The 17,815-nt window shown below is 40.3% G+C and overlaps 1 long non-coding RNA gene across 6 annotated transcripts; it reads right to left on the bottom strand.

Annotated features, from left to right (window-relative positions):
- Positions 1-379: 379 nt before the first annotated feature.
- On the bottom strand, positions 380-17,211 carry LOC149124846 (uncharacterized). Of its 6 annotated transcripts, none has more exons than XR_016212510.1 (4): positions 16,990-17,211; positions 16,729-16,806; positions 15,195-15,275; positions 380-2,781 (listed from the first exon to the last, which is right to left on the bottom strand). It is a non-coding gene; the product is annotated as an uncharacterized LOC149124846 (long non-coding RNA). The 6 variants fall into 6 exon arrangements; XR_016212507.1 differs by having other exon boundaries at positions 381-2,781; positions 15,195-15,278; XR_016212509.1 differs by lacking the exon at positions 380-2,781 and adding an exon at positions 11,683-12,043 and having other exon boundaries at positions 15,195-15,278.
- Between the last annotated feature and the right edge of the window lie 604 nt (positions 17,212-17,815).

The following is a 17,815-nucleotide window of genomic DNA, read 5'->3' as shown; positions in this document are numbered from 1 at the left end:
CCGTCAGAAGCCAAAATAAACACATTCATAGTTAAATAAATACTGGGGGAGATGGGCCCCACTAACCTACTACAAAGAAATTTCTACAGACAATTCAGTCAAATAGGGACCGATGTTGTGGCGTAGTGGGTTAAACCACTGCTTGCAACAACACCATCCCATATCAAAGTTCAGGTATCATTACATAATTATATGCATCAGCAATAATAGTATGGATCCGTATTAGTATGGGTCAGTATCTGGATATAATATAAACCAAAATATACAAAAATAAGGTCAAGTACATTTCTCAAGTACAACAGAAAAACTGTACAAAGTATAATTTAAAATAACACCATTTATTTAAGCAATAAAATAATAAAGTATCTATGCATATACATAACAAAATAGTTATAAGCTCTTGATAAAGAATAAAATTTGACTTAAAGAAATTACAGAAGCTCCAAACAAATGGAAAGATGGCCCATGTTCACGTAGAAGAAAGTGATATATGAAAGATGTCAATTTTCATAAACTGTCCCCAAAACTCATAGTAACTCTAATTAAAATCTCTGCTTTGTTTTCTATGAAATTTGCCATTCTTTTTCTACAATTATATGGAAAAAGCAAATAGCTAAGCATTACCAATATATATCTTTTTAAAAATTAAATAGGGACTTCCCACAACATAGCTAGTCTTATAGTAAAATTATAATAATTAAGTACTTATGGAACAGATTAAGAGGCAGATAAATTTACCAGTGCAAGAGACTAGAAAGTCCCAAATAGTCTCTTATATAAAAGGACTATTAGCATGGTCAAGGATATCATGATAGCTCAATGGGAAAAATACACACTACTCAATAAGTAGATCTAGGATTTATACTCAGTGGTGATGGGGAAAAGCAAAATGTGCCCTTACCTTATTGCTTGTGTAAAAATAACTCTATACGAATTAAAGATTTAAATGTAAGAAGAAAAACTTCAACGAATTCATATCCAATCTTATACTCTGTCTTAAATAAGCTACAACAGTCACTAAACATAAAATACTGATGGACAAATTAAACTACCATACCTGTTTATCAAAAACTATGAAAAAGAAAGCAATACTAACTACAACAATTTTGCAATAAAATAACCAACATAGGGTGACTTACAGACCATGTGTTGAATTCCTTCAAATTAATAAGAAAAAAGACAGCTTAGAAGAAGCAGGGGAATAGATAACATTTATCCTAAAAGCGAATGCATGAAGCCAATAAAAATAAGAGGAAGTTTTTATCTTCTTAGCTATTAGGGAAATTCATACCAAGAACACAATGAGCTACCACTTAATTTTAATAAGATAAGAAGTTTAAATTTTTTCCCATATTTATACCTAAGGAGATATATGCACACTAGAAGAAATACAAGAATATTCACACTGCCATTTCCTTAAAACAATAAAGCCTGGAAATAGTCTAAATATCTACCGAAAGGAGAATGGATAAATAAGTTGTACTACAGTTAGAATTATATATTTTACCAAAGCGAAACTATGAACTATACCTGTATTTATATGTGCATCACTGGAAAATCATATGCAATATGACAGTATTTATACCTCAGAAATATGTGAAGATTTAAGACATTTTATGATATGTAAGATAAAATTCTTCTTAAAAGGTAAGAAGCATAAAAATATGAATTTCATAATAGAGTTTACTCTTGAAGTCCAACTGGAGGTGGGAGGTGAATCAGTGTGGGATCACTCAGTAGTTACAAACTATCATAAACATCCTCATCCCTAAATTGGGTGTCCCCAAGCAGACATCATATAACCTTAAATTAATTAAATAAAAGCAGATGCCTACATAGACCAATGATTTTAATGTGCTATACACTAAGGGTTATCATTTATTTGTCTAAATTCCATGAAATTATAAAAGGAATAAAATGTGTTGTCATAATTATGAAATAAACATGGAAAAAACATTAACCGTTTACCTGGAACATGGCCTTTTAATGCCAAATTCTGGAAGGAGGTGGCAATGGCCAGAGAAACAGAAGTCTGGGCTCGGAATCTGAGCATCCTGTGTTTCGGGCTCTCACTCTACTCACCGTCCTACAGTGGGCAAGGTGCGAATCTTCTCGGTGAAATAAGGACAATAGTGATGGAGTTCTTGGAGGACTTCAAACGGGCCAAGCATTCAGTACATGGCAATCACTGCTAGCGATGAGGCCGTGGCTGCCGTGCCAGGAGCTGACAGCTCCCAGCCTCTCCCCTGCCACGCTGGGACGGGGCAACCAGGCCCCCTTGCTCTCCTGGTTCCCAGCATGACGATGCCATGGGGCTTTCTCGCTGAAGGTAGTGTCTACAGCTTCAAATCAAGGGCTCTTGCTGAGTGTTAAGGGGACCAAAATGACCTCCCCTTAAAAAATAAACTCTGAAACACTGGAGTCACTGGGTCTGGGGAGATGACAGGTGCTGCTCCTCTTCTGTTTGGGCAATGGTTGGCAGACCACAAACAGCTAAGTGTGAACAATGCCTCTCAAACTGCCACAGCAGAGGAATCAGAGACGGCCACAGGACGCTGGGGCAGCGGAAACACATGGCAATTAGGATCTGATTCGACTTGGCTGAGTTCTTCTGCAAGAACTTCTTCTAGACGTCATAATCCTCCGAGGTCCTTCTGCACACCAAAGTGTTGAGTCTTTAGGAACAACAGAAAGTCTTTCTTGGTGGGCATGTTTTCACCACAGACATAACCATGTATCAGCAGCTACCCTCGCACTTTCTCCTTGTTCTCACCAAGGTCCCTGGAACATGGTAGGTGATAGGAGAGAGAGTTGAGTGGCTTTTTAATGGACAGCTAATTGGAGAATCTTTTCATTGTACCCACTGGCAGTCAGCCAGCAGCCGGTTTAACCAGTAAGATTAGCTGTCTGTCCAATTGCCCAGGTGAAATAATTTATTTTTTTTTCATTATTTCTAGGAGCACAACTAAAATTCCTGTGGTAAACAAACCCTCACGGTGTGAGCTAAGATATGATATTTTCAAAACAGCTTAGGTACTTCCTTAAAGAGCCCCATAAAAATAAACAGAAGAAGAGAATGGAGGAAGTCACCCCAATACATTTCAAAATGGGGGGTGTTTATTCCCCAAGAGGGATGGAGAAATTCGGTATCTGCTTTTTGCACACAGCCAAATGTGCTATGAAACGTTATTGATGCATCTGACAAATTCCCAAGTATAGCATCAGCCTCTCTAAAATACCCGCTGGCACAACTTCACACTTCCGAATTTAACATTATTGTTGACAGCATTTTTCTTGGTCTCTCTTACAAAAAAAAAAAAAAGAGAATGCCCAAATTTTCACTGTATATATTTCAAAGGATCTGATACTTATCCTTTTCCCATTAGAAGGTATATTCCCTGAGTGTGAAACCTGTAAGCTTAGATACAGTCCTTATTTAAATTATTTTCTTTTTTAGGTATAGGAGAAGAAAAAATAGGTATAGAACAGTTACTACGAAAACAATTATGCCACTTGGAAGGATGAAAGTTAAATGAAGTTTAGCCTGAGAGAAATCAAATATGGACTTCTAGACCAAAACAGCAACTTAGAAGTTAATAACATATTTTCATTCCTTTTATCTAATGACAACTAACATTCTCTTACCTAATATTTCTCTTGCTCCTCAATGTTCTAAGAGGAAGATTGGAAATAAGTGTTTGGATTGGCATAATTTTAAAGGAATGTTTTCAAGAACAAAGTCATTAGGAGGCAAGTGAAATTACTTATTAACATTCACTGTGATGGGAATTAAATTGATACTGCTTAATGTGATAGCAGCAACTTAGCTTTTAAAAGCAAAGCTTACGTTGTAGAAAAGAAGAGTAGAAGAACCCACTGACATTGGAATGTCAGCTTCTAGGTTCTTCCAGTTGAACGCAAACTCTGTTTTGGCTCTGTATTTCCATTTCAGTATCTTCACTGTCATGCCTATTTTTAAAAATAGTAACAGCATACTGTGCCAAGAAGCAAGGGCAATGCCAAACCTAGAAAAATCCATAAAATCAAGTTTAGGAAATAACTGAATTGCTTATAAATGTCAAATGCTATGTGAGGAGCAGTAATTAGAAAATAATTACAACAAAATCTCCTACTGCTTTGCTCATAAGATCTACAATACCCTGAAGCTGTTGTTGCCAAAAAATAGAAGGTTTATAGCTAAAAGCAGAAACTCCATCTCCACTCACATTTACAAGCAAACCCTGCCCTATGCTTGGAGGTAGTGTTTTCACCCCAAGCAGGCTACACGTGAACCAGGGCATAACTAAGGTGATTTGTAGGTACCATCTTCAAAGATAATCAGCGTGTCCGGCTATATGCTGCCCATGGACTGGCACCTTTCCCTCCTAGTGTTGCCTCCTAATGGTACCCGAGTACCTGGCCTCCACTGGGAGATTGTGTCTAGTGCCAATATCTGAACCTAAGACAAGTTAGAAGGCTTGGAGTGCTTGGATATCACCACAGAAAACAGCATTGCTTTGAACACAGTCCCCCAGATTCCAACTTGGAAGTCAGAAGAATATAAAACATTTAACTTACCAGAGAATTCTGATAAATATCCACTGGCTAATGAATTTAATTCAGTTTTGATATTGATATTAGCATAACTATAATGACAAATCATTGTATTGATTTACTCATTTCCTTTTCTGAGTGTATATTACGTGTCAGGTGCTATACTAAAATTCCCCATGTAAATCCTTGCAGTAACCCTCGTTCATAGCAAAGATGTTTGGTTCAGAGTGGATAAACTAGTGCCCCCAGTTCCCATAACCAATGGGTGGTAAAGTCAAGATTCCAAATCAGTTTTTCCATGTGCAAAATACTAATACTAATACTAATATTAATATTACTAATAAAACTACTAACAATAATACTATGAAACATCTCCTGTTCCATTTGTCTATGGCATGGACTGGTATCTGCTAAATTCCAATTAGCTTATTTCATTAATTAATTTAGTCTACATGATTACCTAGTATTATTAACACATGATATGAATGCCCTGTGCATATCCAGATTAATATGTACTAATCAATATTTATCATTTGCCATGGACTGAATTGTTCCTGCCCCTGCCAAAAAAAAAAAAAATCCTGCTGAAGCTCTAATTCCCAATTTGACAGTGTACACAGTGCCCTCACAGGACCCTGAAAAAGGTAATTCAGGTTAATTGATGCCCAATAGGACTGATGTCTTGGAAGGAAGAGAAAGAGAGCCTACATCTCTCTCTCTCCTTCTGTGTGTCTCTCTCCTTTCACCCTACCCGCCACTGCAGAGCACCCACAGATAAAAAGTCATGCGAGAGCCCAGAGAGAATGTACTCATCTGCAACCCAAGAAGTGGGGCCTCACCAGAAACCAGTCCTACTGGCACCATTACCTTGGATTTTTCACCTCTTCAACAGTGAATAAATTTCTGTCATTAAAACCACCAAAGTCTGTGCTGTTTTGTTGTGACAGCCCAAGTTACTCCAGTTCCATCAAGCTGACTGGGACTTGATGACACGTAGACAATATTGTCACATGCGCAACACTAGGAAGACAGAACTTTGCATGTTAGGGCAGAGTGTGGAGACTCCCAAATAACCAATGTGCATCCCTGAAAGTAGATTAGAAAAGTCTAGTTTCCCCAGACAAACGTCGTCTTGGTTCGTCTCTTGGCTGCTTTGCCTGAAGCTATCACTAATAAGGCATGTGTGATGAAAAATAATTTAGTGGATTGATTCTTAGAACAGGGAACTGACTCATCTAACTCACAGAAAAGTGAGCTGCTAAGCAGCCAACAGAGACTTCCACCAATAGTGTGCTTTCACGTCACGTGCTTCTGCCCTCTCCCCTGTTCAACTCGAGCTAACTTCACCAAAAATTTAAGGAAACCAGGACTCCTCCAGCAACAGGTGGGCCCAGAAGAACGTGGGTGGAGCTAGGGCTGAGTACTGCTGTCCAGAGCCTCCTTAGCAAGAGTGGCAGGGTTCAGGGGCAACATAGGTTCAGCCTCTTACAGTAAGAGCTCCCTTGAGTGGAGTTTTTAACAGCCTCTAAGGTTTGGTAGGGATGCCTGCGGCGTTTGTCTCTCCTGGGTCCTGAAGTGACACTAAGGTTCTTACAAGGAGACTAAGCTTGGTGATTTTGGTTTTAAAATACCAGGAGACTTTGTTGGCTTTTGTGTGTCTAAAACACTTGAAATCTTTCCAGTGATCCTATAATTGCTCCCAATGCTTAACAAAATATAAGAGAAACACTTCTCTTCTCTCACCCTCCATTTCTGGACACCCGTCCATCCATCCAACAGCTCTAGTTTCTAGAATTGGCTTTTTTTTTTCTTTCTCTGCCAACTGTAGAAGTCAAGGATAGTACAAAAACATTCAAGCTGGGCAGCTGCCAGCGGATTCTGCTGTGGGGGACGTTCGGCTCCTGGGCTGTTTACGGAGAACCACTGTTGCTATGGGATGTCGCCCATGTACAGGACACAGAGAATATTTTGTCATCACATACCCATAATGTTCCAACCACGCACACATAGGGTGCTGAGGACAGAGTCCTTTCACTCTGTTTTAATAAAAACAAAAAAATAATTTATTTTGTATATAACCCTTCTGATTCTTTATGTGGAGGGGATTTTGTGAACTGTTTTGTCACTAACGTTTGTCTTTAAAATTAATTTTATGGAGCATAGACAATACCAAATAATCAGCTACTATGGGATGAATTCAATTACAGAAATCTTGGTTCTATGGATTAATTTACATAAATACTTTTAAAAAACCATGCTTCACAAAACAATAAAAAATAATCCCTTTCTAATGCACTCATCTTTTAGAAGCATATCCTGTAAACGCAGACATGGTACGTGTCTTTGACTCATTGATTGCATGTTAATAGAAGATGCCCAATAAATATTTGTTGATGACAAGGGTAATTTTGAGTGCCTTCGGTGCCAAAGAAATCCCAGTGAAGTGTGCCTATTTCCCAAGGCACTGCCTATCTGGCTCCAGTTTTAAATAAGCAGTGGTTGGTTTTATTGAGGGGACCAGACAGAGGTCACTGTAGGAGTCAGCCAGAATTTGGAAGTGGAGCACTGCTGGCTCTTAGCCCTGTTTCTAGTAACGACCCCACCCTGTGTTCCCAAGAGAACAAATGTGCACTTGATAGCTGAGCAGGTGGCATGGGCTGCAGTCATAAACAGTTCCTTTCCTGTCAGGGAGCAGAGCACCAAGGCCCACGGATCCCTGAGCTTTCCTGTGGGGAAACCATTACCTCCAGCTACAGCTGTAACTGAAAACATCCGACTCGATCAACTTCTCAGTAATTCCTCTCCATGTGTAGTGCAAAGTCCCTGGTCGCCGCTCCCCTTGGGGATTCAGTTGTGCACATGTACGATCAGCTTCCGGGCTAAAAGACAGCATGGGGACAGCTAAAACTTACTCAGCTGCCTGTTTGTCATGAAGAGGGGCTGTAGATTTAGTCCACCTGCAAATTAGTGCAGGGGAAAGGAAGCCATTTGGGGCTCAATGGGTCTCCTTCCTTGTTTTTTCGTGTGTTTACTTCCTCTGCTTCCCTACCAGACTCCATAGCTTTGGAATTCTAAACCATTAAACAGAAATAAGACATGGCCTCATTAGTTAGAGCCAAAAGGTTACAATCAACTCCCTCCAACAATCAACCAATATCCTTTTGTTTACTGGAAATCTAACAGGAAAACACTAGCTTGTGTCTAAATTACTTGGGGAGATGTTTTCATAAATGCTTGTTGAATTTTCCTAATTAATCAAAAGTCTCTGGCACAGAGAGGCAAACTGTTGAGGCCCAAGACACAGGGCTGGCAGAAAACTGGTCAGCAGAGGCTGTCTTTTGTGCAGTCTATGTGCTACCTGGCACAGAAAGTACTCAGCAAATCTTGATTATGATTACAATACAATAGTTAATTACCAGGACTTTTCTTTGTCCATAAAAACGTATTTAGACTCTAGTGACATTAATGAATTGAGAAACAAGAGTTTCCCTACATTTGTATGCAAAAAGAGAGGGCAAGTTCTCCTTGTTTTCCAAAGGATATCCCTTGTGCTGACGGTATTCCATGGCGTGAGCCCCGCAGCACCAAAGCCAAAGATCCAAGCTGGCCAAAGAAAACGCTGACCCTACTGGATCTGAGTAGGTCAAGGAGTTTTATGGTGAATGGAGAGTGACTGTAAAAGTTAATCTCTTATTTATGTTACACTGTGATAATCCTGCCTAAGGGTAACAGCAGCCACAGAAGTCAGGAAGTTGAAAAGAATTAACAGCAACAGAAAAAAAAATCATAGACCATCTTTTTGTTTTAACAATTTTAACGTAAAATTGAAAAATGGTTCATTTGTTTAAAAGCACTCTGAAGGCTAAGCAAATGCATATGTTTTATGATAGTATATATGAAGATACTTCAAAAAGTCCATGGAAAAACTGAACTGAAAGATAAGTTTATTTTGGTTTAATTTTTTAAATTCATGCATTTTTCATACTATGCATTTACCACAAGTTTTTGAAGACCCCTTGGATGCATGGAGTTCAAAAAGGTCAGCACAAAAATCAATTTCTCTTTTAATTTAATTTTCCATGATCTTTGTGAAGTCTCTTCCTTTTGAAATAGAAACAATATAGGATATTCAGAACTGCAGAACTCTAAGTTAAGAAATGTTACTTTATATAACATTTTTTAAACACTGATGATTACACAGGCACCTTAACTGGAAAGCATTTAGGATGCTTTCCAGCTTATTTATTTTTATGAAGAGACTTGAGGTACATTAAAGAACACTGGCAAGGAGTGATTTAAAAAATCATTTTTCAGTTTCGAGAGTCCTTTTACAGATTTTTTTAATGAGGACGCAGCAAAGGCAACATTGAAGCAGATTGTGAAATACTCAGGTTAGACGAGAATCGTTTCCTGAGGGGGTTTAGTCATAGGAATAAGTCACCAAAAGGAAGCGCTGCAATCTTTTTCTCTAGAGATCTTCAAAAACATGACATGTTTCATCTCTCCAGGACAGTGTCGAATGTGAAGCTAGATGGTTACAATACTTGAATTCAAGGAGAATATAAATTTTTTAACTGTGGGTAAGAATTTTATATTTTCAAAAATGCTTAAAATGGGAAAAATTATTAATGAATTTCCAATCAACTTGGGTAAAACAATTTTCTTGCTGCACAGAAAGTAAACTCCCAGCACAGCACTGCTGCTTCTGGCTTTATAAATTCTTCGTTTAGACTCTGGCTCCTTTTCTAACATGAACATAACAGTCCAGGAACTCATATTTGGAATCCAAGTTACATAACTTATTAAATGTTGCCAAAGCAGTAATATTTCTTATTGTCAAGTATGCTTTGTTTATGAAATACAGTGATTATATATTATACCTGAAGAGGCCCCAGGAAATAAGATTAGATATGAAAATACTCATGGGACAATTTTCAGAATGAATTCACCCACGGCAAGATTTTTTTTCTAATGGATGAAGACAGGTCGAATTCCTGTAGTGTAACATTATACTAATATCAGAGATGCAATACAGTCTTCACAGGGATTTGGGTACCAATGGCTATGCCACTGTTTCCCAGTAAAATCGATTAAACACTGCACACTCCTCCATACATCTCAGGAAATGAAGGTATATCTGACATCTTAGAGAAAATAAGAAAAAAACAAGGGTAAAGACAGAAGCTTAGGCACATATATGCATAGGCAAGGGACAGTCAGGCAATCCTGGCTGAACAGAGAGTAAGGAGTGTCCCAGGGCATATGAGAGACAGACACGTCAGTGCCCCAGAGACCACCATGTATAAAAGTTCAGTAAGGACACCTGAGTCAAGGGCAAAGGGAGGTAAGAAGATGAGCTCTAAGTAGCATCATCTGACTTGACAGGAAGGACATTATCAATGACCTTCATGGTCAGAGACTGAAGTTTGTAGGAGATGATAGGGAGAAACGAGAAGTGAAGAAAAAATGTGGCTGTGACCTAAGACTTTTTCTAATTATTGGTAGTTGGCTGTAGAGAGTAGAAGCATTCCTAAGGAAGAGTAGAACCAGAATAACAAGGAAACTAACAGCAAACAGGAAGGAGAATGGGGGCAGACATCCAGCCCAGCAGTTGAGGCACCCACATTCCTCATTGGAGGGTGTGGGTCTGATGCCAGCTCAGGGTGCTGACTCCAGCTTCCTGCTAATACAGACCTGAGAGGCAGCTGTAGTGGCTCAAGTAGCTGGGTCCCTGTCCCCCATGTGGGAGACCTGGATTGAGTTCTTGGCTCCTGGTTTTGGCTCTGGCCGAGCCCCAGTCATTGCAAGCATCTGAGGTTTGGATAGGATTTTTCCCTCTCCCTCCCTCCACACCCCCTTCCCAAGGAATAATAAAAAAAATTTTTTTTTTCACAAGAGAAAGGATACTGCTCTTGACATTGTACCACAGAAGCATGCGGGGACACAGAACAAATCCTTTTTTTTTTTTCTTACTTTCCTCAAGCCGCAGAGTGCAATGGCATATATATATGTGCTCCTCCTGAAACTGTTTATGATATGATTTTAAACAAAACTTATATTTTATAGAGTGATTTTTATATTACTTCTTATTTTTCTGAATTGAAACACAAATCACATGAGCTGCTCAATTAGGCAGCATTTGCTGAGTTATGCTGAGGTAATAAACAGCCCCCACATGCCCGCGGCTTCTAGCAGCACAGGGTCACTCCTTGCCTGCATAGCACGGGACTGCCACATATGTTCCTAATTCAGGAGTCCAGAATGATGAATGGCTCCTCTCTGGTTATGCTGTGAGCAGAGGAGGGGAGTGATGATGGAGCCACCCGTTGTTCCCAAGCTTCTGCTGTACTCATGGCTGGGATCACTTTGCTTGCACTGCATTGATCAAAGCAGGTCACCTGCCTCAGACATGGGATGCAAAAGGAGAATTCTCTGACAGGGAGGGCAGGGAACATATGTTAACAATACGATATAACAACTGTTCGGACTTTGGAAAGCATAAAATATCTAGAAAAAATAAAGGTTTCCGTATCGTTAGCTTACTGATTGGATCATAATAGGCATTCTGTTTGTATACTTCTTTCCAATTAACACTACATCACAATCTTTCTCTATGTCCTTTGTATTCTTTAAAATGTTATTTTAAAGGTTCTGCATAATTGCATTGTTTGGACGTATGTATTCTTTAGCCTTTACCTTGACTTTCTCACGTTATCTTTGTTAAAGTACGGCTATTTGGCATTTTAGGACACATTTTCTAAGCTTGCTTTTGCAAAATGTTAATGACCTGAAAAAAAAAGCCTCTACGCCTTTAAAAACGGCTGCCTAATCTCTCCTCTTGAAGAATTAACCTCTCCTTGAGAAAATAAGGTTTGTTTTTTTTTTTTTTTCAGTAGTACCTGAACACTTTCCTAGAAAATGAAAATAACACCCAGGAGTGCTGATGTATTTGTGGTGTTTTATGCCCATGATTTGATTCATTGTGAAATCTTAGGGGTGACCAATGCACCTTCTTTACAGCCCTAAGAACTCCCTGTCAATCACTTAGCAAACAAGTTAGCACTCAGGCATTACCCATTTCAAGATTTTCACTAAGAATGTCCATTGGAGAGTTTAATTTTGAGATTACATGGGTTCCCTTTAACAATCTGAAATCTAAAGAAATAAATTAGATGAGTGATGTGGTTGGCACCTGTTTGGTTACCGAAGATCAATTCCTTCCTTCTTTCTGTCCGAATGGCACATTCCAGCAGTGGAGCCTGACCCCACCCTCCGCTCTAAGGGCAGGATGGACCAATGAGAGGGTGGCCCTGGTCTCCTTGTCACTGACTTACTGAGGGTGGCCAGCCTGCACCATCCTGCTGGTATGAGAAGATGTCTGACTTCGAAGAAATCTTCCTTCTGTTCTAAGAGTCAGCCATGTGTTTCTCCTTCCTCGTGACAATTTCATGTCCAGGAGTGACCCTTGCAATAGTTGTGAACAGCTCCCCTGCATGTTAGAAAGAAGCGAAAAGGGAGAGTGTCGGGCACAAGAGGTGAAAACAACTTGGGACTTTGATGGCCTATGGGGAATGCTGAGTCAACCATCCTGGAAATGTGCCTGCCCTCTTGAAGTCCTGTTATATAAAAGTTAGTGCATTTCATTACTGCCTAATCAGATTCAGGGGACTTCAGGACTCCTGAAGAAGGCATTCCTACTGCTACAAGGCAGGCAGGATGTGCTCAGAACTATCAACCCAGGAGTCTGCATGGGACTTCTGAAACACAATCCATCTGACACTGACACATGCATAGCAGGACTCTGTGTGCACTTGGTGCCCTGACTGTCACTCAGTTGCTGAAAGGGCTGTCATGCGTGCCTGTGTTGTGATTAAGGAAGTAGAGGCAGGGCCAGCGCTGTGGTGTAGTGGGTAGATCCGCCGCCTGCAGTGCCAGCATCCCATTTGGGCACTGATTCGGGTTCTGGCTGCTCCACTTCCAATCCAGCTCTCTGCCATGGCCTGGGAAAGCAGCAGAGAATGGCCTAAGTGCTTGGGCCCCTGCACCCACATGGGAGACCCTGATGAAGCTCCTGGCTCCTGGCTTCGGATCAGCCTAGCTCTGGCCATTGCAGCCATTTGTGGAGTGAACCAGCAGATGGAGGACCTCTCTCTCTCTGCCTCTCCTTCTTTGTGTAACTCTGACTCTCAAATAAATAAATCTTTAAAAAGCAAGAAAATAGGGGCAAGTTAAACATCACATTTTTAAAAGATTCATTTATTTATTTGAAATGCAGAGCTACAAAGAGAGAAGGAGAAACAGAGGCAAAGAGGTCTTCTATCTGCTGGTTCACTTCCCAAAAGGTGGCAACAGCCCAGGCTGGGCAGCTCAAAGCCAGGAGCCTGGAACTTCTTCAGGGTCTCCCATATGGGTGCAGGGGCCCAAGGACTTGGGCCATCCTTCACTGCTTTCTCAGGTGCATTAGGAGGGAGCTGGATTGGAAATAGAGCATCAGAGACACAAATCAGCTCCCATATGGGACACTGGTGTCATAGGCCATGGCCCCACCCACCAAGCCACAATACTGGCCTCAAATTAAACATCATATTTGAATCTCAAAATAAAGGGGGAGGGATGGACAGGGTGATTTTAGTTCCTAAATGTCAATTCAGGTGCTTTACAATAAATAAAATAAATTCTAATGCATAAACATGCAAGTTATATCCCAGAAATGCCCACCATTAGCAGTAGACAGCATAAGAGGTTGCTCACAGCTTTGGAATGTTTCCCTCAGGGCAATGAAACAGAGTGACACTCAAGATTCAGTCATAAAATTGGTTGATTTGAAGCACAAGTCGTTCCACTTTACTCACGAAGATAAGACATACAAAGAACCAGGGATGGAAGGTATAGCTAATATAAAATCGATTTCTCTCATTGGTTCTGAAGTCTTTGCTTCCATGTCTCTCACCCAAGTTTGTAATGGCAAAAATCAAAATCACTCTCGAATTCAGTTTCACGTTTCTGCTTTCCATTCTCTAACTCCGAGATATAGGTGAAAATGACCACACTGAGTTGAATACAAAGTGTCTAAACCTCAGACAACCAAGTCCTGCAGAGTTAAGCCTTAACTAGAATCTGAAGCCTTGACAAGCTCCCTCAATCAGCTACATACAAGGACAAAACCTTCTTAAAAATTATTTATTTTATTTGTAAGGCATAGTTACAAAGAGACGGACACACACACAGAGAGAGAGAGAGAGAGAGAGAGGTCTTCCATCTGCTGGTTCACACCCCAAACTTCCCTAAAGGGTTGGTGGTGGTCTGGTCCAAAGCCAGGAGCCAGGACCTTCTTCTGGGTCTCCCACGTGGGTGCAGGGGCCCAGGCTCTTGGGCCATCCTCTGCTGCTTTCCCAGGCACATTGACAAGGAGGTGGATAGGAAGTGGAGCAGCCAAGATGAACCAGTGCCCATATGGGCTGCTGGCACTGCAGGAGATGGCTTTACCCGCTATGCCACAGCGCATGCCCCAGGACAAAACTTGTTCACTTTCCAACTCATTCAAGCTTCCTTCTGACATACCTAAGTACATTATAGACAACGATTATATCCCAGAATCTCATTTACATGAATATTTTGATTGAAAAGGAAAAAGGTTTTGTTTTTAACCTCTGACTATAACAATGGGAAAACAGGTACAGAAAGATACAACATTGATTTCCTTTTTTTAAATGAATTTTCTGTTGATCATTTCTCCTTTGCATTAGACATTTGATAACAGTATCTGCAAATAAAAAATGAATTTTCCAGAGGATTTCCCCAAGTTCTCTGGGTAAATGGAGATGCCAATTTCCTCTCAGTCAACAGATTCCCAATTAGGTCTGTGGAATTCCTAGGAATTACGATAAAAAATATAACCTGAAAATAAAGTGACCACCAAGCCTGAGAGAAGAAGACAAGCCAGGAGTACAGCCAGCAGATCTGGGAAACATTTCTCTTCGATCCTAAGGATTCAGGCACTGAAATGCTCAGGCATAGACTACCTAGAGCTGTCCCTGATTTCTGGGAGAAAGGGGTCCAGGACTCCCAAATGGAGCAAATACGCAGATGCTCAAATCCCAAGCACAAAACTGTATAATGTTTGCACTTAACCTATGCACATCCTTACATACGCCTTTTAAAATTGTTATTTACTTATTTATTTATTTGATAGCAAGAGAGAGAGAAAGTTCCCATGTGGGAGCTCTGCTGGTCAACTTCCCAAACACACAAAGAGACCAGGAATGGGCCAGGGCTGAAGCTGGGATCCAGGAACTCAATCCAGGTCCTCCATACATGTGGAAGGAGGCCAGTTACCCAAACCACACTGCTGCCTCCTAGGATCTGAATTAGCAGAAAGCTGGAGTCAGGAGCCACAGCTGGGTATCAAACCTACGTTTTCAGATGTGGGATGCCAGCATCTTAACTGGTGTCTTTAACTTCTAAGCTAAACACCCATCTCCTCCAATGTACCTTAAGTCATCTGTAGATGACACATAACACTTCACATGGTGCAGAGGCTATGTACGTAGTTGCTAGACTGTATTGTTTAGGGGAAAATGACAAGGAAGAAAAGTCTTCACATGTTTAGAACAGATGCAACGTGTGCAGTATTTTCTTACCTGGATGTTTTCAATCCTTGGTTGGTTGAATGCACAGGAGCAGAGAGCCAACTGCGGTAGCTATGTATTAGTTGTCTGTTGCTGCTGTAACAAATGACCACAAACTTAGTGGCCTGAAACAACAGGAATTTATCATCCTAGAGTTCTCCTGAAACTACGGTGTCAACAGGGCCATGTTCTCTTCTGGAACCCCTAGAGGCGAGTCTATTCCTTGCTTTTTCCGGGTTTTTGGGACTAACTACAGTCTTTGGATCCAGAAATATTATATCTCCCGGATCCACTTTCATTATAACATCTCTTTCTCTGGCCTGTTTCCTCTGCCTCCCTTTCCCATTTTTAATGGTCCTTCTAACCCTATTATTCCTGCTTGGATAATTCAGGATAATCCCCCTCTCTGATGATTAGCAATCCTAATTCCATCTGCAACTGTAATTCCCAATTGATGTGCACACCAACAGTATGCACAGGCTTAAGAAAATTAAATATAAAACCGCAGATATGATAAGCAACACTTGACCATCAGTAGTGGGCAAAAAGATATTAAAATTAAAAAGATGAAATATCTTAATTAAAAATACAATTTGGGACTGGCGTTGTGGTGCAGTGGGTTAAATCACCTCTTGGGGTGTCTGAATCCCACAGCAGAGTGCAGATTTGTGTCCTGTCTCTTCCACTTGCAACTCAGCTTTCTCCTAATGTGCCTGGGAAGACAACAGATGACCCTCCACGTCCTGGGGCCCCTGCTGGCCACGAGAGAGGACCAGGGAGAGCTCCAGACTCCTGGCTCAGCTGGGCTCAGCCCTGGCTGTTATGGACATTTGGGGAGCGAACCAGTGGGTGAGAGACCTCTCTTTCTCTTTCTCTACCTATCTCTCCTCTCTCCGTTTCACACATTCAAGTAAATAAATAATTCTTTAAAACAACGCGATTTTTGAATTACAGACTTCTACAAACCAGTTAAACAACTTTTTATACACAGCTAAAGAAATAATTACTGAACTGAATATATATATATATATATATCTGATTAGATCACCCAAAATGTGCTGATAAAGGACCAAAAACAACAACAAAAAAAGAAGATGTGAAAACAAAGTTAAAATACATTGAAGAAAGGATGAGTAGCTCTAAGACTTGTGTAGTTGGAATCCAAAGGGAAGAGGGTTCAGATAGCTGACAGAGGAGGAAATATGTGAAGAGACAGTGGCAGAAAAGTTGTAAAGTAAATGAAAATGTGAATTCACAAACTCAGGGAGCATAATGACCCTGGCAGCAAAAAAAAAAAAAAAAAAAAAAAGAAAAGAAAAGAAATCCACACTTTGATGGGTTTTACAAAGTTGGCAAAATACCAAAATCAAAGAGAGGCTCGTAAACGCTTTAAGAAAAAAAAAAGACCCATCACTCAATAAAGACTGAAACTCAGACTGATAGAAAATGCTGAGCTAATGTAACTATAATAAAAATATTTATAATAAAAAATTATTTTGCAGAAGCAAGAGTAGAGTCATTTTCAGATAAACAAAGACAGACTTACCTCTAGCAATTCTTTACTCAAGAAATTTCTAGATGTATTGCAGCAAGAAGGAAAATTATCATAAAGGGATCATCTGACCTATAAGAAAAAATAGCAGTGAAATAAAATCACAAATACATATATATATATATATGTTATCTTAAAATACTGTCTGCAGAGAATAATAAGGACATTGTCTCATTATTTCCTCTTAAATTTTAAAACACAGCTGTAAAATACAGGTGGGGAGCAGGTATTTAGCCTAGTGGTTAAAATACCCACACTGGAGTAAGTGGGTTCAGTTCTGAACTCTGCCTCTGGACTCCCGCTTCCTGCCAATGCAGGAAGTACAGTGATAGCTCAAGTAAATTGGCTTCCTGCAACCCCTAGGAGAGATCTGGATTGAGTCCCTAGCTCCCAGCTTTGGACCCGGCCCAGCCCCAGCAGCTGTGGGCACTTGAGTAATGAACCAGCAGATGGGAGCACTCTTCCTCTCTGTCTCTCAGCTTCTCAAAGAAATAAAATTTAAAAAAACAAAAGAGTACACAGCCATCTGCTATTTATGTACCCCAAATACAAAAACTCAGGTGCAGGTAAAATGAGACAATAGCATTGTATCCTTTCTGTCTCTCTCTCTGCATGCCGAATTATCTTAAAAATTAATGTATTGAAACAAACATTACTTCTTCTATACATTTTCCTGTAGTTGAGGAACTCAGAAGGAGCTTAACGGAATGATTTTTCCCAGTCTGCTGAGACATCACAGTCAAGTTGTGGCCTGGGACTCCAGCTGTCCCAGAGCTTGACTGGAACTGAAGTACCTTTCCACAGGCCTGGTATCCTCACAACGGGACATCTGGCTTTCCTTTGAGCCAAAAATCCAAGGTGTCTTTTATATCCTGGGCCCAAACCCAAACAGTACCATTTATGTAACCTTACTGATTGGGCTGGTCAGCTTAACTCATGGGGAGAAGAGATCATTAAATGCCATGATTATCAGAACAGGGAATTACTGGGGGCCACCTGAGATACACAAAGATAACAGTATCAAACAAAAAACCACTGGGTAGCTAGGTTAACACCAGAGAAAATTGACTTTAACACGAAA

This window comes from Oryctolagus cuniculus, chromosome 8, assembly GCF_051225735.1.
Source record: "Oryctolagus cuniculus isolate XC-2025 breed Fujian yellow rabbit chromosome 8, ASM5122573v1, whole genome shotgun sequence".
NCBI lineage: Eukaryota > Metazoa > Chordata > Mammalia > Lagomorpha > Leporidae > Oryctolagus > Oryctolagus cuniculus.
The sequence above is the reverse complement of the archived record's forward strand: the minus strand, read 5'-3'. Positions and strand labels throughout refer to the sequence as shown.